General features: G+C 45.6%; 1 protein-coding gene across 1 annotated transcript in view; it reads left to right on the top strand.

Annotated features, from left to right (window-relative positions):
* Nucleotides 1-27,784, top strand: part of LOC142256843 (potassium voltage-gated channel subfamily A member 7-like) — a 59,419-nt gene that overhangs the window by 18,543 nt on the left and 13,092 nt on the right. The window lies entirely within an intron of this gene.

Here is a 27,784-nt window from a genome sequence, read left to right as displayed (position 1 = left end):
ATCTATTTTTACAGGAGTGAACAAGGAGAATGAGAAAAGGGTGTCCAAGTAGTGAACAACCCCTTTAAATTATTTGCACCGGAATATTGGCACAACCAACACTGACATTCCGGAATGACAGTGATCAATGATCTTCAAGGTTACATTTGATATTTCTTTTTTTTTACATTATTGGGTTGGTTCATATTTGGGTTTTAGTCCTTTTTGGGGTCCAATCACCAAAAGTCCTCACTGTTTCCATATTTTCCTATGAACCCACATGATTTAGGAGACAGGTTGGAGGCGACATCATCCATAAAACTACACATAACCCGGTGTGTGGTTTCCGCGGTCTTGTGATTGGCACTAGTGAGTGATGAATACTTTTTGAGAGTCCATAATTCCTCCCATGGGTCCCATGATTAGATCGTTATATGATAAACTATACGACGAGCTCATTTCTTTCCATAGATATCACGACGGGTGGTCAACTTTGGTTGACGTGTAGACAGTGGCTTTTCCATAGGGGGACTAGCACAGCAAAAAATCTAAATACAGCCCTGATCATATGTCACACAACCCTCAGGCTGGCTCTGAAGACAAAATCAGATACCTCATACCACAAAGGAACTGGATCCGAGCTGCCCGAGCGACGAGGACTCTTCCAAGTGAAATTGGATGAGAATAAAGCCAAGGTATAAACTACAAATACACCGGCGGGCAAAGAGGACAACTCACCTCTCCTACTCTCGAAGGTTAAAGGGGTTGCCCAGTTTTGGAATACTCCTGTCTCTCAACTGCAGTGTGTTTAGAAAAAACAACAATAAACTATGCCTTACTCACCCTTCCCAGGTCCAGTCCTGTGGCTCCGCTACTGATCCCAGTGTATGTTATTGTCTGGAGCGCTGATATCACGTTGCAGCCAATCAGTGAGGTTAGCGGCTCAAAATGGCTGCAACGGTGTTGGCATGACTTCATGTCACGCTAGGGGTCCCATGATTAGATTGTTATATAATAAACTATATGACAAGCTAATTTCTCTCCATAGATATCACTACGAGTGGTCAACTTTGTTCACGTGTAGTACCAAGCCCACGGCGAAAGGGAAGGGAAGGGAAACCCTGTGTTTAGGGAGAGGGAAGATGGTGACCTGTGACCGAACCTACTGCTGGTCCCTGGGGTCCATCACCACCCTAGATAGGTTCTGCACCCATGCACTGAGCAGGATACCTGACCCTAGATATCCCTACTGCTGGTCCCTGGGGTCCCTCACCACTCTAGATAGATTCCTCACCTATGCTCTGAGCCGGATACCTGACCCTAGATATCCCTAGTGCTGGTCCCTGGGGTCCCTCACCATCCTAGATAGGTTATTCACCTATGCGCTGAGAAGGATACCTGACCCTAGATATCCCTAGTGCTGGGACCTGGGGTCTCTCACTATTCTAGATAGGTTCTGCACCCATGCACCGAGCAGGATACCTGACCCTAGATATCCCTAGTGCTGGTCCCTGAGGTCCCTCACCACCCTAGATAGGTTATTCACCTATGCGCCGAGAAGGATACCTGACCCTAGATATCCCTAGTGCTGGGCCCTGGGGTCCCTCACCACTCTAGATAGGTTCTGCACCTATGCTCCGAGAAGGATACCTGACCCTAGGCATCCCTAGTGCTGATCCCTGGAGTCCCTCACCACCCTAGATAGATGTCGCACCTATGCGCCGAGCAGGATATCTGACCCTAGATATCTCTACTGCTGGACCTTATATAGGGAACGGTTGATGTGAGCAATTTGTCAACTCCACTAAACAGTATAGACGATACAAGGAGGACACACAGGGGGAAATGCATGAACTACTTATCCACAGATAACTCAGGTAGAAGTTCAGCAACGATACTACAGAGGAGTACAAGCCACCTGCTTGCAACCAGAGCTTGAATGAACTGAATAATATCACCAGCACCAGTCCAAGGAAAGAAGGAGTATTTATGCACCAAGAGAATACTGATGATCAGCCGCTGGGTGAAAGGCGCGAGGTGCTGCTGGGTCCAAAAGGGGGAGAGATGAAAATCCAGCAGGAAAGCTACCTATACCAATGAATACTGACAGCAGGAACAATAGAAAGTCAGGGAGTATTTTGCACAGCCAGACGCTGTGACCTTCTATGGTCCGAAAACACACGACTCTATCACCTGTGACATTTCAGTCTCGACACGCAATATGGCCTCAACATTCAACTGCAACTTTCTAGAAATCACAGCCAGAACCTGCCTCATACAGCGGCGTTCAGAGCAGTTTAACCCTTTAGATGCCACTGTCAATTCCCGACAGCAGCATTTAAGGTGTTAGATACACGGGAGGAACTGGATGCACTTTCCATCACTCGTTGTTCTCCTGCTACATTACTGCGGGATTCTTTATGGTGTTGATGTCTAAGGATCCAATATTGTCCATGTTAGTACTCTTATGAAGCTGTGCCACAAATATGGTATTTAAAATTTTCTAAAAAATAAAAATTCTAATTATTCGCCTATTCTCATTCTGAAAATTAAAAAAAAAGCTTATTTGTTGTTGACAAAAAAGTTCAATGTTTAAAAAAAAGTATTTTATCTCAATTAGTGAACACTAAAAAAATAAAGAAAAAAGAAATAACAACTAAAAAACAACAGGGTTGCCATTTTTAATTACCTTGTCTTTTCCCATTACTGAGATAGGAGATGACAGTTGGTGCTCATAAGATTCTATGGAGAGGGGAGGAGCTGGAGTCAGAGACAAATATTCTGAGTGAATCCTGAATGACAGTTACAGTTCTCCATGGAACGTTATGAGCACCAACTGTCATCTCCTATCTCAGTAATGGGATAATTTTGGATTCGGTGAAGTTAGATTTCCCCACTGGTGAGATTGGATGTCACAAGGTGACTGTTAGGATAACTAAGGACAGGGGCTCCTATACTCTTCCTCACACTAGGGGACCCTAGGCTCTCTCTAACCTCAGGGTTACTCCTGGTGGTGGAGATGACTGAGTCCTGTGCCGGGCTATCCTCTTGAGCAGAACTAATCCGATACAAGGGAAAATCACGGCAGGAGTGTGATGGAAAACAGATAAAGACAGACAAGGGAAAACCAAAACTCTCACACTGCACACACACATGAATAGACAATGAGAGACTCAGGAGAAAATCAAGAGCAGGAAGATAGCAACAAAAAGGCAACAACAGTTAACTCGACAACCACTCACAGCAACAAATATAACAACCACCAGATAGTCTGTATCACAGCACCTCACCAGACCAGCTAAAATAAACTAGAAAGATAAACTAAAGCTGAGATAGGTGGAAGATGACTATAGCTGACATTGGTGGAAGGATCCAACCAGCATATATAGGAGAGGAGCAGATGTGATTGGCATCTCCACAACAAGTGATCAAAGGAGACTAACAAGCAGACTAGCAGAAATTAACTCTTGGTAGCCTGCCTATTAATTACCACTCTGCAGATCGATGCCCGAGTCTGCCTGCGTTGATCACAGACATCAGAGAAGATATAGGGCAGAGGGTCAGAATCTGTAGTCTGAACAGAACCCGACGCCGCCATGACAGGTGGTGAAGTTTGTGACATAGGAGGTAACAGTTGGTGCTTCTAAAATTCTATGTAGGGAGGGGCTGCAATTCTGCTGCAAGTTCTCCATAGAACTTTATAAGCACCAACTGCCATTTCCTATCTCAGTAATGCAAAAATCTGTATTCGCTGATGATAGATTTTACCTATGAATTGATAATTTTGAGAATGAATGATCAGTCCAGGAGGAGAAAGAAGCAGATCTCTCTAATAAAATATATTGCAAAGTTCCTTATATTTACATGTACTATTTACGGGAGGAAAAAATGAGGTAAAATGACGGGCGGCACGGTAGCTCAGTGGTTAGCACTGCAATCTTGTGGTGGCTCAGTGGTTAGCACTGCAGTCTTGCAGCATTGGGGTCCTGGGTTCAAATCCCACCAAGGACACTATCTGCAAGGAGTTTGTATGTTCTCCCCGTGTTTGCGTGGGTTTCCTCCGGGGTCTCCGGTTTCCTCCCGCACTCGAAAGACAGACAGATAGGGACTCTAGATTGTGAGCCCCAATGGGGACAGTGCTGCCAATGTATGTAAAGCGCTGTGGAATTAATAGCGCTATATCTATATATATAATTGCCTTATTCTGTCTGTCTGTCTGTCCAAAATTGTGTCCTTACGGTGACACAAAGCTGATTGGCCGCTGGGCTCGCCATGGCCCCGCCCCCCCCACGGATTGGCCGCTCGCCTCGGCTCTGCCCCCCCACGGATTGGTCGCTCGCCTCGGCCTGGCCCCGCCCTCCGCATGGATTGGCCGCTCTCCCCGGCCCTCCGCATGCATCGCCAGACATAACCTTGCGATGCTCTGATCGTGACGGAGTCAGTGAACGCTGGTAACCATTATACACATCGGGTAACTAAGGTCCCTTAGTTACCCGATGTGTATCATAGTTACCAGTGTACACCGGCTCCGTCACGATCCCAGCAGCGCCAGACATAACCTTGCGATGCTGGGATCTTGACGGAGCCGGTGAACGCTGGTAACCATTATACACATCGGGTAACTAAGGTCCCTTAGTTACCCGATGTGTATCATAGTTACCAGCGTACACCGGCTCCCGGTACACATGTGCAGGGAGCCGGCATTATACTCCTCTCCCCCCAGGACTACTCCTCCTATTATACTCCTCTCTGAGTATAATAGGAGAACTATTATAGCATGGGGGATGGAGCACGATGGGGTGCGCAGCATGGGGGATGTAGCACGATGGGGGGTGCGCAGCATGGGGGATGTAGCACGATGGGGAGTGCGCAGCATTGGGGATGGAGCACGATGGGGAGTGCGCAGCATGGGGGATGTAGCACGATGGGGAGTGCGCAGCATGGCGGATGGAGCACGATGGGGGGTGCGCAGCATGGGGGATGGAGCATGATGGGGAGTGCGCAGCATGGGGGATGGAGCACGATAGGGAGTGCGCAGCATGGGGGATGGAGCACGATGGGGGGTGGGCAGCATGGGGGATGGAGCACGATGGGGGGTGCGCAGCATGGGGGATGGGGCACGATGGGGGGTGCGCTGCATGGGGGATGGTTCACGATAGGAGGTGCACACCTCCCCCCAACACACAACACACCACACACACACTGGGAACCACAAACACCGCCATACACAGACACCCACACACACAGACAACGCTGCACACACACAACACCCAACACACAAACACCGTGGCATACATAAATATACGCACATACCGCACAACACACACATTGCACAAAACATACCTCCCCCCAAAACACACCACACACACACAAACTGCGCAACACACACACAACGCTACAGACACACAGCGCTCCACAAACAACGCAACACACGCAACACACATACAACACCGCTCTCACCCCCCGCCACACCCAGACAACACCCAGAACATGTACAGCGCCCTACACAAACACTTGGCAACTACACACAACAACATCTATATATATATATATATAACAAAAATCATACATTAACTACACAATACGTAAATTCTAGAATACCCGATGCGTAGAATCGGGCCACCTTCTAGTAAATGAATAAAATTATTATTATTTATTATTACTCTTTAATGTTATTATTGCTTCCCATTCTCCGTCTGATGAATGCAGCATAGATGGTGTGAGGACTGTTGTCGTGCCGGCGGTGGCCGGGGGTGCCGTCATTCATTGTCATTCTTCTTTGATCTACTGTGGAAAAACATGACGTGTGTCCTGCGTGTGATCATGTGTCCTGATGGGAGAAACAGGGTCTGAAAATTCTCTCTCTTGACCTTTCTGACAGATGGAAATGCAATCTTGGGTCTTTAAGGGATTGTCTGCTGCAGAAAACCAATTTACAAATTCTTTTGGAGTTATTATTTGGAGTCCCAGCTAGGACACCTCACCTATTAACTTCAATTCTTTTTGGAAATTGATCATTTCTGGACATCTCCACAGATTATAGCTGATCCCTGGGGATCCCATTAGCAGGACACGCTTTTTTGTTTCTATCTAAAAGGGATTGTCCAAAGTAAATACACTAAGGCTGATTCACCTGTGGCTGATCCCTGAGCTCCCTAAGGTTACTAGATGGGTCCTTCCCCCTGTGCCCAACTATGTGCCTAGGCCCTGGCTGACCCTGGACTAGTCCTGTCTAGTGCCCAAGTCAGCAAGACACTAGTCTTACTTCCAAAATAAAGACAACATGAAGAAGGGAACAAATATGGGAAACAGATACAACATAGAACTCCAACTTCTTTAGAGAGACACTCCACCGCATATGCTGGAAAGATCATCACTGCTTCCTCCAGAGACAGGCTCCTTCTCAGGTCAGCTTAGAATGAACTATAGCCGGCATAGGGAGGAGTCAAGAGCTGATATTTATAGCAGAAGGGAGTGGCTGCAGCTGAGGTTACAACTACCTGTTAGATCACTGCAGGATAGAAAGGAACCCTAACCCCTTCAGTACTGGATGGAATTAAAAAAGCTCCAAATCCGGATAAACGACGAGCAGGCACTAAAGAGGATCTGTGAACAACTAAACCTTCTGATCCCAGATCCCCCCGAGGTCACATCAGGCCGTAACACACTCGTTACAATCACGTAAAATTACTTTACGGCAAAAGAGGCTCAGGAGTTTAGCCCATGTTGGCTATGTTGTAACAGTAGCGTCCAGAGCTATCTCTGATCGCTGCTATGCAATCATATAAATGCCATTGTCAATCACTGATACTGGTTACGTGTGATGAAATAATTTACCATAGCAGCTGGGGGTCTGTTGATGTACCCCCCCCTTGTCTGCCAATTTGGTCCTCCTATGAAGCTCTATCTGTGGCTGGGCTTCATAGGAGAATGATACTTTAACCATATACTGCAATAATGTAGTATTGTCACTATTATCCCTCGCCGTGGAGTGATTTGTGACGGTTATACTATTTGAGCTTTCTCCCTACTCTGGAGACTATTAAATGTATTTTGCTTTCTGTAGGCACAGCAAGGGTTAATGTCAGTTTTCCCTTGCTGCAAGTTGGTTAATTGGAGCTCAGCTGCAGCTTTTTGTGGACACTCATCTCCTCCATAAAAGGGCCCAATCAGCCACCTCTTCCTTGCAGTTGATAGAATCTCATTATACCAAGTCCTGCCATGGAGAAAGGGAGTCACTTTGCAGCTGCTGGTGCAAGCCTTGCTTTATGCTTGCTGGTCTTGTGGAGATATCCTTTGTCTTGTAGTTTCTTCCCTGCTTTGGTCCCCCCATCGTTATCATTAATTGCCTTATTCCTCTGTGTTTCAGTGCAGTGCAACTGAGTTTTGGTTTTCTCCCATGGTTGTCTATTCTTTGTGGAACTACCACTCTGATCCCAGTTCTCCCCTGGGGTGGGAGGGGAGAGAGGGTACAAGATGAGGGCTGATTAGTGGCGGCCCAGACGTCTTCACCATCAGAAGTAATTCTGGAATTAGGGATAGCTAGGGTCCCCAAGCCTGAGGGTCAGTCCAGGACCCCATATCCCTGTTACCTCCATTCTGTTCCGTGATAAGTGTAAAGTATAAGCAATCAAATGATCATAAGTTCAAGTCCCATAAGGGGACTAAGAAATAAATAAATAATAATAATAAAAAAAGTTTAAACCCATCCCATTTAAAAAAATGTAACATCATTAGTGTCATGGCATCCATAAAAGTATTAATAAAAAAGGTATAAAAAAAGGTTAAATCCCTCCCATTTAAAAAAATGTAACATCATTAGTGTCGTGGCATCCATAAAAGTATTAATAAAAAAAGGTATAAAAAATGAAAAAAGTTTAAATCCTTCCCATTAAAAAAACTAAACATCTTTGGTGTTGCCACATCCAAAATAAGGTATAAAAAAAATAAAAAAAAAGGTAAAATCCCTCCCATGTAAAAAATTAAACATCTTTGATGTCGCCGCATCCATGAAAGTATTAATAAAAAAAGGTATAAAAAATAAAAAAAGTTTAAATCCCTCCCATTTAAAAAAATGTAACATCATTAGTGTCGTGGCATCCATAAAAGTATTAATAAAAAAAGGTATAAAAAATGAAAAAAGTTTAAATCCTTCCCATTAAAAAAACTAAACATCTTTGGTGTTGCCACATCCAAAAAGGTATAAAAACATAAAAAAAGGTAAAATCCCTCCCATGTAAAAAATTAAACATCTTTGATGTCGCCGCATCCATGAAAGTATTAATAAAAAGTTTAAAAAAATTAAAAAAAAGTTTAAATCCCTCCCATTTAAAAAAATTAAACATCTTTGATTTTGCCGTATCCATGAAAATAATAATGAAAAAAGGGTATAAAAAGTTTTAAAAAAGCTTAAATCCCTCTCATTTAAATAAAACTTAACATATTTGGTGTCGCTGCATCCAAAAAAGGTATAAAAAATAAAAAAAGTATAAAAATGTTTAAATCCCTTCAATATATTTTACTTTTTTGTGCCACCGCATCCATGTATGTATTTATAAAAAAGGTGTAAAAAATTTAAAAAAAAAAAGTTTAAATCCTTCCCATTTACAATATTAACATTAAAAGTCCAATCTATCAAGATGTAAAATTCTTTTACTCATGTTAAATGCCAAAAAGAAAAAAAAAAGTCAAAATGCAAGAACGGCTTTTTTTTTGGCGTTGTCACTTCACTTTGCGTCAAAAAATACAATAAAAAAAGTGACCAAAACATTGTATATATGCCAAAATGGTATCAATAAATAGTCCGCTTAGGGTGTAAAAATACCAAAACCTCACACAACAAGACTAATAGAAATAGTAGTGGTTTGGGAACGGTCATGGGAACTGACCGGGCTCCCTGTGAGGCCACAATACAATGTAGCCGCTGTTTCTACAGTTCAAGCAAATTACTCCGCAAACATTTCAATCATTTCCAACATCGCTCGACACAAGGTAGAACTTTACTTAATGTATGAATTCAGTGTTCATTGTCAACTGAATGGCTCTCTGTGTCATATATGGATGAGCCACGTCAACCCGAGAGAGAACTGCTCTTTGTTAGTGGCTCTCCGAGGGTCCGGAGCTGGAATAAAACCTGCATGATATTAAAGGGGATTTCCACTACTTTAACATTGATGGCCTATCCTTATTATAGGTCATCAATGTCTGATCGGCCGGGGTCCGACACCCCACATCCCCGCCAATCAGCTGCAGTCGGTGATGGTGGCGGCATCCAGAAATGCTCAGTTTTGGAGCTGCCTTGTCAACTGATAGTGGCAGTGACCGCGTACTGCTCATCCACCTCCTATTGATTTGAATGGCACGCGGATGAGCAGTACCCGGCCGCGGCCACTATCAGAAGGCGGTGCAGCTCCGAAACTGAGCATTTCCATCCATCTGCTGCCACCACAAACAGCTGATCGGGTGCCGGGGGTCGGATCCTCGATGATCAGACATTGATCACCTATCCTATGGATAAACCATCAGTATTAAAGTAGTAGCCAACCTCTTTAATATGACATAATAGGGTTTATGGAAAAAAGTTGTCTGGAAGCTACTTTGAGCTAACCCCACTAACCCTACATGATGCCCACATGTCATGGTTGTGCCCCGCTCTGGGGGGACCTCTGGCAAGTCTGGGACTAGAAGGTCACAGTGCCTTATTGTGCACAGGTCTTCTGCTTGTGTTTAAATGTATTTGCTTTCCTTTGGTGCTGTAGGGGTTAAGGACTCTTTCCTACCTGGCTATCTTTTGGAGCCCTAATCTAAGGATCAGCTCTTTGTAACCACTCCCATATCTTAACATCTGATGCCACTTATAGAATCTCATTATTCTTATGCTGACCACTTTGGAAGGAGCCTGTCTCTGGAAGAAGCTGAACTTTTATGGTAATTGCAGCTGTGGTGTTAGCAGCATTGTAGTTGCTTGAAGTGTTCTCCTTTTTCTGTCTATTTTCCCCTGTCTGTCACTCTTTCCCTGTGTTGTATTAGTGCAGTGGAGAGACTAGTGCTCTTGCGGGCCTTCTCACTAGCCAGGGTGAGTTTAAGACAAGTCAGAGACTAGGCACATGATCGGCGACAAGGAGAAGGACTTATATAGGGATGTTAGAGAGTACAGGGATTGTCGTCAGATTAGTGTAGGATGTGACCCTGCTCCCCTCTCCTTAGCTCCAGGGACTACCGTTGTATTGGGTCCCCGCTGAACCCTGTTTGTTGCGGAGCTCGCCAGGGGTTACCTTATTCCTGGTGGAACCCCGGTAGACACTGCGTGACACCACTGTCCTCAGAAGCTGGGAATCTTAGTCAGTGCTACATTTCCTCCATTTTTATGACACGTCCACACTCAAATTATGTCTAATAATGTCTTATTTTGACAATGTGCCCATCTCACGTTGTACTCGCGGCTCTCTTTATTGCCTTCCATGGTAGTTCCAAAAATTGCAAATGCAAGATGTAGCCCGATTCCCGAGATAGAAGTACTGTAGATCCCAATGGTTAGACCCACATCTATCAGCCATTTATAGCTCGAGATGGGAATAATCCCAAAAATATACCGAATTCTATATATAAATACATTGTGTCTTCCATTGAGATATTTTATTTAAAAAAAAAAAAATAAATAAAAATCCATCAGATGAATTCATAGAAGGAAATGAATAGAGAAGATGAAGAATATCTCAATAATAAATTACAAGAGAAAAAAAAAAGAGACAGGAACATGTCGAGGGACAAATCTTTAAAACCTGGGATTATCTCTGGAGATTAGGGACAGTTGGTGACGATGTAATACATGAACTTTGTAGAAAATTTACTTTTACATTACGGTTAATGAAAATCTAGGTCATCTCGCTAAAAAGAACATTGCGCGCAGGATCATATGCAAATATACTAACCTCGTTATCGTTAATATTTGGCTTAGAGTACATAGGGGTTTGTCTATGCGGAGTTTTTGGAAACGAAGTTTGGAGCAGATTTTGCTTCAAAATCCTCATTAAAATATTATCATATGCTCTTTGGACAAGTTTTATTTTCATTTCAATAAGAAAACATTTTTAGGGTATGTTCAGGTTCTTGTTTTTTTTTCTAATGTGGATTTTGAAGCAGATTCTCTGTAATGTAGGGGAGTTACTGATTCAACTATGAACTGGAGTAGTTAGTAACCGCTGCAGCCAATCACTGGCTGCAGCAATGACACAGTTGTCAATGCTAGTTATTGGTTGTACTGGTTAAATGCATGTTGAAACAGAAAACGAAGGATGAAGACCAGCAAGGGGCCTGGCATCATGGCTGGAGTTGGACATGTCCGTATATAATGTGTGACACACGCGATTAGACTAACGGGCATCTGACGCACTACCAAGAAATACCTCAAAAAGGGTGACACACCGTGGTCACGATACAACGGAGGTCCCTGCCGCTAGGGAGAGTGGTGAGGGGGCACCTCCTGAAATCATCTCAACCTAACTCCTTAGCTCCTTATACAGGTTCTTTCAACCTGTTGGCGAGAAGGATACCTTAGGCCCTCAGTTGGCCCTAAACTCACCCTGTCTAGTGAGTAGGCTGATGAGTTCACTAGAATCGCCACTCAACTATTAAACATGGAGGGAAAGGAAAGACAAATGGGGGAATAAATAGAAGGGTACAAAACACCAAACATCACCGTAGAAGACGGACTCTAAAGTAGCAGATGGATGGGCACAGGACAAAACCTCAGCAGTTCCTTCCACCAGGCTGGCCAGAGTAGAAATGATTCTAACAGCAGCGGGGTCTGCTGGGAAGGCTCCAGTATTTAGCCTAAATGGGTTTGTACCCAAAGCAGCATCAGCTGACCTGCCCTGCTCAGAGCTACTCGCAACAAAACCTGAAATTAACTCAAGATGGAGATGGGAGGTTCCAGTCCTAGGGTTGTCACTAGTCTCAAAACAGCAGGGAAACGACCGTGACACCTGGGCTGGAAGAATTTTAAGGTGTGGACAATCCCTTTAATTTCCATTTTTTTGACACTGGGTAGACTTTATTACCGTGTTTCCCTGAAAATAAGACAGGGTCTTATATTATTTTTTGCTCTTGGGCTTATTTTCAAGGATGTCTTACATTTTCCCATGAACAACAATCCATATATATTCTTGAACAAAAAAAAAAATCGTCATTATACTCTGGAACATCAACATTTTGTGTTACTCCTATTACTGGGTCACATTTTCTTATATGATCTGCTATTCTCATGGTGCAGAATCCGTCCTATAGTGGTGGGCACAAATCATATTTATAAAGGGTTAAATTACCTGCTTAAAGTTATTATTCTTTATGCACTGCTAAGTTTACCCCCAAAAGAAAGCAGGTGCCCCCTAAGAGAATTGCACTTACCAGCCGTCCAAACAATTAGCGTTAGCAAGTGAATGGGCTCTCACATACAGATCTGTGTCGCTGTCAGTTCCCCCTACGTTCTACAGAGGTTGGCTCCCCCCTAGCGACTGGAAGCATTATCACTCGCGCAAAGTGATACTGGTACCCCATCTGTTTGTGAGAGCTGCAATGGCGAGGGACCTGACAGCAGCGCAGATCTCTGTGTGAGACCCCATCCACTATCGACACTTGTCAACTGTAATTGTTTTCGATCTGGTGAGTGCAATTTTTTTTTTTTGGGGGGGGGATGTTTTTTTTTTGCAGTGTCTGCTCTTTTTTTTATTGATGTCTTATTTCTTTGCTGAAGAGTCCTGCTGTATTCTTTCATTTTTTTACTTGGATACTTCCCTATGGAATCACGGCTAGGGCTTATTTTTTGAGTGGGGCTTATATTTTAAGCATACTGAAAGAAGTCCCAAAAATCCTACTAGGGCTTATTGTCGAGGCAGGTCTTATTTTGGGGGAAACAGGTATCTGGTCTCCACCCCAAAGGAGTGTGTGGTCCATAGTGCAAACCCTGTTAATAAATCAGATGTATATGGAAAATAGTTCAGGATGGACTTAGGCCCAATATTCATCAAACAGTTTTTGTCAAAATTCTGGTCTAAAAACTGTTTGTAATGTCACAAAATTTGACCCAAAAAGTTTGCGACTTTGGCTCATTACATCGCCCCCAACATATGGACTTTTTGAAAAGTGGGCAGAGCTTAGCAGATGGATTGCCAACTGTCCATACAAATAGGGCAGTTTTTTGCCCTATTGTTCTGTCTCAGGGTCCCCACTAACTCAAGGCTGTAGTTTTGGACTTCAGAAGCTAAGCTCACTTGTCTGCTTGTCATCTTAATCTTTCAAGCACCCAGAATTTCCTGCTATATTCAGAGAATGTGCAGGCTTGCTACCCGAATTTCCTTACACACACACCCATATTGTGGCCTACTCTGTCACACAACCTAAGCTTACACATTCCAGGCACTATGGCTCTTATTGATTTTTTCCTTTGATATCTTAGTAGTTACTGGTAATGTTTTCATAACCCTTTTCATTGTGGTTTTCGGGATGACTTCCTACCTTTTAGCTGATTTTTCTATTTAGTCCTAATTTTTATGGTTTTTAATAAGGGGGTGTGGCTTCTAGGATCCTCAGGGGCGTGTCTAGGCTGCTCTGCATTATTACCCTATGAGACACGCCTCCTCATAAAGATCATAAATATTAGCACTAAATAAAAAGGCCATATCTTTGGACCCATATATCGGATTTAAAAAAGAAAAGAAATAGAATACTCAGGGCAGTAGCAGGAAAAAGTAAGAGCAAAATTGATAACTGGTAACTGGTTGGATTTAAGTCAACTCACCTCACTCCCTGAACATAGCAAATCCCATTTTGCGTCCTAAAACGTCTTCCAGCTACAGGGCTTGACTGTTAACCCCCCTCTGACAGGTGCCATATTTACTTCAACTTCTCCCCAATATGATACATTTGCAAGGCATAATGATTGAATAAATGTGTCACGATGAACTATGGGGATAGCAGGAAAGTGGTAACCTTAAGCTGATCCTCAAACTAAGGGTTCCTGTGCTATCCCTATTCTCAGAGATACTCCTAATGGTGGGGATGTCTGAGTCTTCTTTCTGGCCCTGCTCCTGACCAGCCCTGATCTTATACTCTCTCCCCCAGCGGAGGCCGGGACAGGAGTGTGATTTAACACAGAGAAATAGACAAACAGGGGAACCAAAACGCACACAGAGTTATAAGACAACAAGAGATTAGGAGGAAAACAAGAGCATGGTGGAAACAAAAAGATGACGTGTAAACTCCACAACACCAAGCACAGGCTACTTTCTCTCTGGCAAATCTGGGACGCCACAGCACACAGCAGAAACTATAGTCGGCATGGATGTAAGTTCTCCGCCAACCTAAGTATGAAAGGAGTAGATGTTTTAGGTTTCCTTACAACATGTGATCCCAGAAGCTAGCCTGTCTTTGAATGAGCACACAGCTGGTCGATGCCCAAGAGTAGAAACAGCAGAGAAAGCATCGGACGGAGCGTCAGAATCTGCAATGTGAACAGCGTCAGAGGCCACCATGACAGTCGGTGACTTTTGTGTAAAACTCCATCATCACACACCAAGAATGCATTAGTATAACACATCAAAGCAATCGCGATATCTTCAAAGATCTTCTCCCGCCTTTACACTATCTCATATCTACTCTTTACTGTATATATTAGAGTATCTGTTGCTCTAGAGTATATAATTAATTTTGAGTTTATATTCTTGATCTGTTCCTCTTAAACACAACCGTGCTTTTGGAAATCACATCAAATCCAAGGCTTGGGAGGTCCGCCTGGCTCTGGGCATGTGACACTTTCCGAAATACCAGTTGGTCGTTTTTGAGTTGCGCTGGAAGACAAACTATTTTTATCTATGTCTTGATTTCTTCTTATACCTCTCGCTTCTTTCTTGTGCATTCCTTGAGAGTCAGCATGGTCAACGTGACACCACCTGTACGTTACCGGCTAACACGAAAAATGAGACACAAACCCTAACTTCCTTATCCTACACCCTTATCTAGTCATTCTTGTACAAGATGCCATTAGATTAGTCTTAAATACTAGTACAAAAAAACTACCACAACTAGTAAAATCTACAATTGCATATCAAACCTATTCGAGCTTTTGAAGACTCTACCCTGAGCTCATTTGCCAAAAAAAGTATCGCCGTCTTTTCATGATGTGCGTGGGGATCGGGTGACGGGTCATCATAGTTGCACATCTATTCTTGACAGGATTAACAACATTCTGAGGTGTACCGACATCTTGGTGTCACTTAATCCAGGACACCATGGGACAGTCTGTTGTTGGACTGCGCTCGGTTACAGAGACGGAGAGAATTTTTGAAACCTTAGATTATCTCGTAAAAGTCATAAAATAGATGTTTTCTGTTTTGGATCTGCTTTTGTGTTTTGGTGTTTTCATATGAGTAGTTTAGGGTTTTCTATTTGGCATCATAGAAAAAAAAAAGATGGAGGTCAAAAAGACTTTGGAAATGGGTAATTACTAGTGATGGGCGGACTGTAAAAGTCCAGATCCGTGCGGTTTCAAAAGTATCTGGGTGCCGCTCGCCGGCCCGGAGTTCTCAGAGGTCTCCGGCAAATGATCCGGCACTTGGGAAATAAAAAAAAAAAATAAAGGAAAGATAAAAATAAAGCAAGCGCACTATACTTACCAAGCCTCCGGTGCGGCTGTAACTGCTCCATGTCTCTGGCCACTCATTCTTACGAAGCCTCCGGTGCGGCTGTAACTGCTCCAAGTCTCCAGCCGCTGATTCTTACCAAGTCTCCGGCATGGCTGTAACTGCTCCAAGTCTCCAGCCGCTCACTCTTACCAAGTCTCCGGCACGGCTGTAACTGCTCCAAGTCTCCAGCCACTCATTCTTACCAAGTCTCCGGCACGGCTGTAACTGCTCCAAGTCTCCAGCCGCTCACTCTTACCAAGTCTCCGGCACGGCTGTAACTGCTCCAAGTCTACAGCCGCTCATTCTTACCAAGTCTCCGGCACGGCTGTAACTGCTCCAAGTCTCCAGCCGCTCACTCTTACCAAGTCTCCGGCACGGCTGTAACTGCTCCATGTCTCCAGCCGCTCATTCTTACCAAGTCTCCGGCACGGCTGTAACTGCTCCATGTCTCTGGCTGCTCATTCTTACCAAGCCTCCGGTGCGGCTGTAACTGCTCCAAGTCTCCAGCCGCTCACTCTTACCAAGTCTCCGGCACGGCTGTAACTGCTCCAAGTCTCCAGCCGCTCATTCTTACCAAGTCTCCGGCACGGCTGTAACTGCTCCAAGTCTCCAGCCGCTCATTCTTACCAAGTCTTCGGCACGGCTGTAACTGCTCCAAGTCTACAGCCGCTCATTCTTACCAAGTCTCCGGCATGGCTGTAACTGCTCCAAGTCTCCAGCCGCTCACTCTTACCAAGTCTCCGGCACGGCTGTAACTGCTCCATGTCTCCAGCCGCTCATTCTTACCAAGTCTCCGGCATGGCTGTAACTGCTCCAAGTCTCCAGCCGCTCACTCTTACCAAGTCTACGGCATGGCTGTAACTGCTCCAAGTCTCCAGCCGCTCACTCTTACCAAGTCTCCGGCACGGCTGTAACTGCTCCAAGTCTCCTTCCGCTCACTCTTACCAAGTCTCTGGCACGGCTGTAACTGCTCCAAGTCTCCAGCCGCTCACTCTTACCAAGTCTCCAGCATGGCTGTAACTGCTCCAAGTCTCCAGCCGCTCATTCTTATCAAGTCTCCGGCACGGCTGTAACTGCTCCATGTCTCAGGCCGCTCATTCTTACCAAGCCTCCGGTGCGGCTGTAACTGCTCCAAGTCTCCAGCCGCTCACTCTTACCAAGTCTCCGGCATGGCTGTAACTGCTCCAAGTCTCCAGCCGCTCACTCTTACCAAGTCTCTGGCACGGCTGTAACTGCTCCATGTCTCTGGCCGCTCATTCTTACCAAGTCTCCGGCACGGCTGTAACTGCTCCATGTCTCTGGCTGCTCATTCTTACCAAGCCTCCGGTGCGGCTGTAACTGCTCCAAGTCTCCAGCCGCTCACTCTTACCAAGTCTCCGGCACGGCTGTAACTGCTCCAAGTCTCCAGCTGCTCATTCTTACCAAGTCTCCGGCACGGCTGTAACTGCTCCAAGTCTCCAGCCGCTCATTCTTACCAAGTCTCCGGCACGGCTGTAACTGCTCCAAGTCTACAGCCGCTCATTCTTACCAAGTCTCCGGCATGGCTGTAACTGCTCCAAGTCTCCAGCCGCTCACTCTTACCAAGTCTCCGGCACGGCTGTAACTGCTCCAAGTCTCCAGCCGCTCATTCTTATCAAGTCTCCGGCACGGCTGTAACTGCTCCATGTCTCAGGCCGCTCATTCTTACCAAGCCTCCAGTGCGGCTGTAACTGCTCCAAGTCTCCAGCCGCTCACTCTTACCAAGTCTCCGGCACGGCTGTAACTGCTCCATGTCTCTGGCCGCTCATTCTTACCAAGTCTACGGCACGGCTGTAACTGCTCCAAGTCTCCAGCTGCTCACTCTTACCAAGTCTACGGCACGGCTGTAACTGCTTCATGGCTCCAGCCACTCATTCTTACCAAGTCTCCGGCATGGCTGTAACTGCTCCAAGTCTCCAGCCGCTCACTCTTACCAAGTCTCTGGCACGGCTGTAACTGCTCCATGTCTCTGGCCGCTCATTCTTACCAAGTCTCCGGCACGGCTGTAACTGCTCCATGTCTCTGGCTGCTCATTCTTACCAAGCCTCCGGTGCGGCTGTAACTGCTCCAAGTCTCCAGCCGCTCATTCTTACCAAGCCTCCGATGCGGCTGTAACTGCTCCAAGTCTCCAGCCGCTCACTCTTACCAAGTCTCCGGCACGGCTGTAACTGCTCCAAGTCTCCAGCCGCTCACTCTTACCAAGCCTCCGGTGCGGCTGTAACTGCTCCATGTCTCCAGCCGCTCACTCTTACTGTCGCGGGCGGGGAGGAGGGTGTCGGCACACTACGCTCACCCCCTTCTGCTCGGGTCCGGCGGCCGCTGCTCAGTGGTGGCTCGAGCTGTAGGCCGGATCCCGGGGGTTTCTCGAGCGGCACTCCTCGCCCGTGAGTGAAAGGGGGAGTTGTTGGGTGCGGGGATGATTATTGTCCGTGACGCCACCCACGGTTGTGGTGATTTCACCACCGCTGCTCAATACGGGGATCCCGGGGATGGTGATGCGGAGCAGCCAGGTGTTGTGTTGCCCCTCCGTGGGCAGGGGTTGGTGATCCCGGGGCCCGGTGAAGGTTTGTGAGGTGCGGGGCCTGGTGGGCGCAGGGACGCGGGGGCAGCGTTGTGCCTTGCGGCACTGTGGTACTCACTCAGCCTGAGACGTGGACACAGTTTTACGGTAAACCAAACGGCTGGTAGGACGGTCCCACAGACGGCTGCACCTGCACTCCCGGTAGGTGACGGTGATGTCCCTCTTCCTTGCACCTATGGTTGACTTGTGGTAGCGGTGGATTCCCTCCGGTTACCCGCTCCCCGGCTTCAATCTGGGCCGGAGGAGCCCTACACTTTGCCCGCAGGCGCTGGCCCTGTGAAACTGGTGCCGTGGCGGTGGCGGTGTCTCTCCGATTCCGGTTGGGCTGTTGCCTTCAATCGGGACTTGGTTGTTGGGGGATCTACGTCCCCTTCACTGACGGATTCGGCAAATTTGGCAACTCCTAGCCTTGCCGGGGTCCGAGAGGCCCCTGCCCTGGTGCTGACTGTCCTGCGGAACACTGCTCCAGACCACCGGGCACACAGCCAACGGGGTCCTTCCAGGAACTTCCAAACGGTCCCCCTCCAGACAGTCACCGCCGTCGCTGACCTTGCTGATCTGGCCCTACACAAAGCTGGACCCTTCAGGCTTTCTTTCTTTGCTGTCACTTCACTTGCTTTCCTCCTTTACTGCTTTTCTTCCTTCACTTTCACTTAGCTGTTTACTTTAGCCCTGTCTAGACTAATCTCCACTCCTTCTTTACTCTTGCCCTGCCTGGGCTAATCTTCCTGGTTTCTCCCGCCTCCAGAGCTGTGACCTCCTTGGTGGGCGGAGCCAACCGCCTGGCCCACCCCCTGGTGTGAATCATCAGCATCTGGAGGAAGGCAACAAGGATTTGTAGTTTAGCTGTGATGTACCTACCTGGGGTGTGGGGTGTGGTGGTGTTGTGACCTGTGACCCCTGGCTTGCCCAGTGCGTCACATTACCAAGTCTCCGGCACGGCTGTAACTGCTCCATGTCTCCAGCCGCTCACTCTTACCAAGTCTCCGGCACGGCTGTAACAGCTCCATATTTCCGGCCGCTCATTCTTACCAAGTCTCCAGCACGGCTGTAACTGCTCCATGTCTCCAGCCGCTCATTCTTACCAAGTCTCCGGCATGGCTGTAACTGCTCCAAGTCTCCAGCCGCTCACTCTTACCAAGTCTCCGGCATGGCTGTAACTGCTCCATGTCTCCGGCCGCTCATTCTTACCAAGTCTCCGGCATGGCTGTAACTGCTACAAGTCTCCGTCCGCTCACTCTTACCTAGTCTCCGGCCACTCACTCTCCTTCCGGGGCCTCTCATTATCACTCATCTATATTCACTGCTTCCCCCGCCCATCGGCAGCCCTGACATCTGTGATTGGATGCGCCCCCAACCCTGTGTAACAGCATCTGACTGCAACCAATCACAGACCCTGTCTGCAGGTCAGTATCATGGCGTAAAAATAAAATAGATAAATTGGCATAGGGTCCCCCATATTATGATACCCAGCACAGATAAAGCATATGGCTACAGATAAAGATAAAGCATATGGCTACAGCCCCCAGCCGTGCGCTTATCTTGGCTGTGTATCAAAATAAGAGGAACCGCATGCAGCTTTTTTTTATTATTATTTAAATAAATCATTTTTAAAAACTGGTGTGCAGTCTCCCTCAATTTTGATACCCAGCCATGTAAAGCCTGATAGCTGGGGGCTGGTATTCTCAGGCTGCGGAGATCCATGGTTGTTGTGCCCCTCTAGCCTAAAAATAACAGCCTTCAGCTGCCCAGGATTGTTGCATCCATTAGATGTAACAATACCGGAACTTTACTTGGTTCTTCCCAAATGCCCTGGTTCAATGGCAATCAGGGTAATAAGGGGTTAATGGCAGCCCATAGCTACCAATAAGCCCTAGATTAGTAATGGGAAGCGTCTATGAGTGTAATACTTATATATGTTCTGAGGATTTCGATAGCGTAGGGCAATGACAATCAGAGACGAGTTCTTGGTACAAGATATTTTATAATATGTAACCACGGTAGATACACAACGGAAAACACAGCGGTACAAATACACACAATACCTTCCCGAAACGGAGCGAAGGGAATTCCCGGGGCCACGCACCGGACTCCCCCAGGGAGACCACCAGAGCGAACCCCTATACAGGGACTGTCCGGCAATCACCCCGGAAGGCCTAAATGCGCAGCAGCCGGGACACAAGGGGCAAGCGGTAAAAGTCCAGGAGTGTCCGTACGGGATGATTGTCCAGAGTGGTTACGAACCAGAGAGAACCGGGCAGAGTGCTGACCGAAGATGGCAGAAGGAATCCGGGCACAGCTTTGAGAAACCGGGTAAGGTCCAGAGTCGGTCGGTCGGTAGTCTTTAGGAGGATCCAAAGGTAATCAGGATTAGCAGCAGCAAAGCAGGAGCACACAGCAAGCAGTATACTCAGGCACTGGACTAGGCTGAGAGGCGGCCTTTTAAGCAGCTGGACAGGAAGTAGGGCAACAGAACAGTAAACTCCATGTTAACCGAGGGCAAGCTCATTCAAAAGAGAACTGGAAAACCTGGAAACCTGACAATGAGACTGCCTCATAACTAATCTATAAATGAAAAGAAATAAACACAAACACCGAAAAAGCGCATGGCTGGGGGCTGCAGCTTTTAGCTGTATGCTTTATCTGTGCTAGGTATCATAATATGGGGGGACCCTATGACAATTTTTTTATTTATTAATTTTTATACCACGTTAGAGACCCGCAAATGGTCTGTGATTGGAAGCATCAAACACTCTGTCCCACAGGCTGGGGGTGCATCTGACCAATCATAGACATCAGGACTGCCGGTGGGCGGGGGAAGCAGTGAATATGCATGAGGGTAAATGAGAGGCCCTGGAAGCAGTTACAGCCGCTCCAGAGACTCAGTAAGTATAACGCGCTTGATCTATTCCGCCTTTCTCTTTTACCACCATTTTTAAGCTCTGGATCCTGGTCCCCATAGACTTTTATGGGGAACGCCGTTCGGCCAGATATCCGGCATCAATTCCAAGCCGGAACCAAATTTTTTTAATTCCGGTTCGTCTTAGGGATCCTTGATATCTGTGAGTCTACCCAGCCCCCAAGAAACTTGAGCTTCTTTCCTAGATTTTGAAGTGGAGGACAATGGAGAAGAAACGGTTAAATATCTCATAAAAATATCCAAAAACTACAGCCTCTAGCTTAAATTCTCAAAAAATCTAAAAACTAACCATTTTCATTTATAAATCAATAATACACATGAAAATAAGAAACTTTGTAATATATCTAATCAGAGAAATGAGTTTCTTTCTCCTCCCAGATTGATCTTTTATTCTTAATTCAGGGGTAATATATGTAAAATATGTCATTAGTAAATATAGATTTTCCCATTATTGAGAAATGAAATGACGGTTGGTGCTTTTAAAGGTCTATGGAGGAGGAGGAGCTAGAGACAGACACATTCATTCTGCTGCAAGTTCTCCTGAAACGACAGTTAATACTTAAAAAAGGTGTAACTGTCAATTCAGAAGAACTTGCAGTAGAATGTCTGTCTCTAGCTCCTCCCTTCTCCATAGAATTTTAGAAGCACCAACTATCATCTACTATGTTAGTAATGAGAAAATCTGTCTTCACTGAATACACATTTTACCCCTAAGTTTACAGAGTGAAAGATCAGTCCGGGAAGAGAAAGAAGCAGATTTCTCTGATAAAATGTAGTACAAGGTTTCTTATTTTCTTGTGTACTATTGACTTATGGAAAAAAAATAATAAAATTACACCTAAAGTTCATTTTAATCAATAGATATTGGAATAATAATAATAATAATTTCCACAATTGGATGTGTTTAAAAATAATGTTCCTGTGCTGAGATAATCTTGTAAATGTGTCCCTGCTGTGTACTGTGTAATGGCCGTGTCTGACCGTACAGGGACATGGTCTGATCATACCACATCTCCTGGGCAGGGGAAGAAGTAAAAAAAAATTACAGACACTACAGCATGGGATCCAAAAGTATTCTTTGTTTGAGGTAAAACATTTTTTTATTCTACAGGCAAGGAAATGCTTTACCTCACAAAAAGAATCAGCAGTGATCCCATTTAGTACTATCTATATACTCTCTTTTGTATCCTTTCCAGCCCAGGAGATGTGATATGATTATACCACAGCTCCTGGACAGAGAAGAATGCAAAAGAGAATATACAGACATTGTAGCGTGAGATGATAGTTAATTCTTTCTGTGAGGTAAAACATTTCCCAGTCAGTTTTTTTAAAAAAAATGTTTTACCCCAAAGAAAGAATAATTTGTGATCCCATGCTGTGCTATCTGTATACTCTCTTTTGCTCTTTCCCCTGCCCAGGAGATGTGGTATGATCAGACCATGTCCCTGTACAGTCAGACACAGCCATTACACAGTACACAGCAGGGACACATATATAAGATTATCTCAGTACAGGAACATTATTTTTAAACACATCCAATTGTGGAAATTATTATTATTCCAAGATCTATTGATTAAAATTAACTTTTGTTGGTGGTCAAAACCCCTTTAAAGGTGATGAACTAAAAAATGCATTAAACTCTGGCCCTTAGTGGTCAGTAAAGAGGTTTTCCAGGTTTGAAAATCCTCTATCTCCTGGCTTCAGTTTGTTTTGAAAACTTAAAATGATGCTTTTCTCACCCTTTTCGGGTCCAACACTGAGTTTTTGCCATTGACCCCCAATGTATGTTATCATCTGCAGCGCTGACGTCATGTCGATAGTGCTGCAGCCAATCATTGACCTCAGTGGCTCTGAGTGGCTCATGGGCAGAGCCGCTATGTTCAGTTACTGGCTGTAGCACTGTCAATGTGACGACAACACTGCAAACAATAAACACTGAAAACAGAAGCGTAGACTCAGCACTGGACCTGGGGAAGGGGAGTAGAGCACAGTTTGTTTTTAAACAAATTTCCGCCAAAGACAGAGGTTTTCCAAAACTGGAAAACCCCTTTAAATCTGTTAGCAACCCAATCCACATCATCACAGGTGGGCTTTGAGTTAGGTTGTATGATGGTTATGATGTAGCATGCAGCTGATGCTGCAGAACATCTTGTAAAAGGTGGAGGATTTTTATGTCAAATACTGTTGAATGACATATAGTTGCTAAAATGGAGATCACAACTAGGAATAGTAAGAGGAATCCGGGGGTCACAACTAGGAATAATAGGAAGAATCCGGGGGTCACAACTAGGAATAATAGGAAGAATCCGGGGGTCACAACTAGGAATAGTAGGAGGAATCCGGGGGTCACAAATAGGAATAGTAGGAGGAATCTGGGGGTCACAACTAAGAATAGTAGCAGGAATCTGGGGTCATAACTAGGAATAGTAGGAGGAATCCGGGGGTCACAAATAGGAATAGTGGGAGGAATCTGGGGGTCACAACTAGGAATAGTAGGAGGAATCCGGGGGTCGCAAATAGGAATAGTAGGAAGAATCCGGGGGTCATAACTGGGAATAGTAGGAGGAATCCGGGGGTCACAACTAGGAATAATAGGAAGAATCCGGGGGTCACAACTAGGAATAATAGGAAGAATCCGGGGGTCGCAACTAGGAATAGTAGGAGGAATCCGGGGGTCACAAATAGGAATAGTAGGAGGAATCTGGGGGTCACAACTAGGAATAGTAGGAGGAATCCGGGGGTCACAACTAGGAATAGTAGGAGGAATCTGGGGTCATAACTAGGAATAATAGGAAGAATCCGGGGGGTCGCAACTAGGAATAGTAGGAGGAATCCGGGGGTCACAAATAGGAATAGTAGGAGGAATCTGGGGGTCACAACTAGGAATAGTAGCAGGAATCTGGGGTCATAACTAGGAATAATAGGAAGAATCCGGGGGTCATAACTAGGAATAGTAGGAGGAATCCGGGGGTCACAAATAGGAATAATAGGAAGAATCCGGGGGTCGCAACTAGGAATAGTAGGAGGAATCCGGGGGTCACAAATAGGAATAATAGGAAGAATCCGGGGGTCGCAACAAGACAGAGTAGGAGGACTCCGAGAGTCACAACTAGGAATAGTAGGAAGAATCTGGGGGTCACAACAAGAAAGACTAGGAGGAATCCGAAGGTCACAACTAGGAATAGTCGGAGGAATCCGGGGGTCACAACTTGGAATAGTAGGAGGAATCTGGGGTCATAACTAGAAATAGTGGGATGAATCTGGGGGTTACATCTTGGAATAGTGGAAGGAATCCGGGGGTCACAAATAGGAATAATAGGAGGAATCATCTGGGGTCACAACTAGGAATAGTAGGATGAATCCGGGGGTCACATCTAGGAATAGTAGGAGGAATCTGGGGTCATAACAAGGAAGAATAGAAAGAATCCGGGGGTCACAACTAGGAATATTAGGAGGAATCTGGGGATCACAACTAGGAATAATAGGAAGAATCTGGGGGTCACAACTAGGAATAATAGGAAGAATCCGGGGGTCGCAACTAGGAATAGTAGGAGGAATCCGGGGGTCACAAATAGGAATAATAGGAAGAATCCGGGGGTCGCAACTAGGAATAGTAGGAGGAATCCGGGGGTCACAAATAGGAATAATAGGAAGAATCCGGGGGTCGCAACTAGGAATAGTAGGAGGAATCCGGAGGTCACAAATCGGAATAGTAGGAGGAATCCGGGGGTCACAACTAGGAATAATAGGAGGAATCTGGGGTCATAACTAGGAATAATAGGAGGAATCTGGGGTCACAGCTAGGTAGAGTATTAGGAATCCAGGGATCACATCTAAGAATAGTAGGAGAAATCCGGGGGTCACAAATAAGGAATAGTAGGATGAATCTGTGGGTCACAACTAGGAATAGTAAGAGGAATCCGGGGTCACAACTAAGAGTAGTAGGATGAATCTGGGGGTAACAACTAGGAATATTAGGAGGAATCCAGGGGTCACAACTAGAAATAGTAGGAGGAATCTGGGGGTCACAACAAGGAATAGTAGGAGGATTTCGGGGGTCACAACTAGGAATAGTAGGAGGAATCCGGAGGTCACAATTAGGAATAGTAGGAGGAATACGGGGATCACAACTAGGAATAGTAGGAGGAATACGGGGATCACAACTAGGAATAGTAGGAGGAATACGGGGGTCACTGCTAGGAATAGTAGGAGAAATACGGGGGTCACAACTAGGGATAGTAGGAGTAATACAGGTGTCAGTAGGAAGAATCCGGGGGTCACAACCCGGAATAGTAGGAGGAATCCGGGGGTCACAACTAGAAATATTAGGAGCAATCTGGGGTCACAACTAGGAAGAGTAGGAGGAATCCGGGGTAATAACTAGGAAGAGTAGAATGAATCCGGGGGTCACATCAAGGAACAGTGGAAGGAATGCGGGGGTCACCAATAGGAATAAGAGGAGGAATCTGGGGGCTACAACTAGGAATATTAGGAGGAATCTGGGGTCACAGCTAGGAAGAGTAGGAGGAATCTGGGGTCACAGCTAGGAAGAGTAGGAGGAATCTGGGGTCACAAATAAGGAATAGTAGCAGGAATCTGGGAGTCACAACTAGGAATCTGGGGGTCACAATTAGGAATAGTAAGAGGATTATAGGGGCACAACTAGGAATAGTAGGAGGAATCTGGGGTCACATCTAGGAATAATAGGAGGAATCCAGGGGAGATAGCTAGGAATGCTAGGAGGAATCCGGGGGTCACATCTAGGAATAGTAAGAGGATTTTAGAGGTACAACTAGGAATACTATATGGAATCCAGGGGTCCCAATTAGGAATGGTAGGAGGAATTCAGACATTGCAGTAATGGTGATATGGTCTGTTTCTCCAGCCCAATGCAAAATCTGTCACAGGGCCTCACCTATAGTACTATTCTCCTTAAAATTGGTCATCTTCAGACTCAAGGATCCAGATACGACCAGAACATATAAACCTTAGACAGTTTTGCCAGTGACTTTGCAATCATAGCTTCTACATATATATCGATGAAAAAGCTAAAGTGAATTATGGGGTGATGTGTCACCAATATTTGCCAGCAGAGGCTTTGTCTTTACATCGATACAAACAGTGTCGTCCGACTACGATTCCTGACATTTTTTGGTTCCTACATCTTGAATTACTGTCACATAGGGACAATTCAGTTTGGAAAAAAATAACCCCTTGAGATACAGATACAACTGATGCCAATAAATCTTACGCCAAGATTTCAGCAGCATGAAATAGCAAATTGCAAAATTACCAGACAAGCTGCCATTATCCAAAATAGCTGTCAGTCGTCTTGTAAGTCTGTCTCCACCCTGAAATGTCAAGCGGGTTTCTTAAGGTAGCCATTGACAGAAAGATTTAACACCATTAAACACTCTAGTTTTTTATAACGTCTTTGTAAAATGCATAAGAGCATAAAACGTCATGAAGAGGTACACAATCACAATACATACAGTATACAATATGGTGCACAAATAACAGTATAGTTAAAGAGCAACTAAACTTTACATTTTTTAACTATTTTGTCTGGTGATGAAAGTTCTAAAACTTTGCAAATCACTATATTAGGAGATTTGTGTCACGGGGTATGTAATGACAGGACAGGCGCCCCTAGGCTGGCCCTCAGACTTGAGATCCTGCGCTGTCTCTTATCTCGGAGGTAGGCTTGATGGTAGCCAGGTCCGAGCCCCGAGCATGACCCTGACTCCTGTCCGAGCCCTGATCTTACTCCTCCTCTTTCACTACCTTGGGGCGGGCCGGAAAATGCAATGAAAAAATCAGCCAAAACGACATGGACAAGAGAAAATGGAAACTCGTACACGCAGCACTCAAAATACACAGAAGATACAATATCTGTACCAGGGAACAACAAAAAGGGGAGGAAGTAATGCACAACAGTGGAACGCTCACACCACTCAGAATCACAACACGGATCACCATTAACAGGAAAATCATCAAGACCGGGATTGCTGAAGCTATTATCGGTGTATACTGTAAGTAAGCCGTGCTGTAAATAGGGAGGAGAGAGCTGCACATGGCAATTAGCAACCCGAGCTCTAGGACCTGCTCAAAAGTCTGCAGCAATTAACTCCTGCAGAGCTGAATACCAGTGAACCTGAACCAGCCGACACCCAGCTCAGGCTGAACACTCCAAAAGCTTCAGGTTGCTTGTCAGACTCTGTGGAGTGAACAGTGTCTACCAACAACGTGCCAGCAGGTGTGTGCAGAGCCGAACATCGCATGACAATTTGTCTTCATTCTTGTGAAAAAGGGATCTTTCAAACCCCATCCTTTTCCCCTATTTTCCTGCCTTTTGCTGCACTGATACCAGAACGTGCTCATGTGGAGTACAGCTCATGGCAGTGATTGGTCAGCTCCTGTCTTCTCCGAGTGTTCTGCTTGTCACACTAATCTCTTGCAGCTGCTCATCCCAGAGTTAGTGACCTAGATGCTTATCTGACCCATCACTGCCATCGTCTGTACTCCAAAGGAGTACGTTCTAATATCAGTGCAGCTGAAGGCATGGAAATTCACTGTAGAAAAGCTGAGGTCTTCGTTTATGGGAATGAA

The sequence above is a fragment of the Anomaloglossus baeobatrachus genome, chromosome 11 (assembly GCF_048569485.1).
Source record: "Anomaloglossus baeobatrachus isolate aAnoBae1 chromosome 11, aAnoBae1.hap1, whole genome shotgun sequence".
NCBI classification, from domain to species: domain Eukaryota; kingdom Metazoa; phylum Chordata; class Amphibia; order Anura; family Aromobatidae; genus Anomaloglossus; species Anomaloglossus baeobatrachus.
This window is presented reverse-complemented; position numbering and strand designations above follow the sequence as displayed.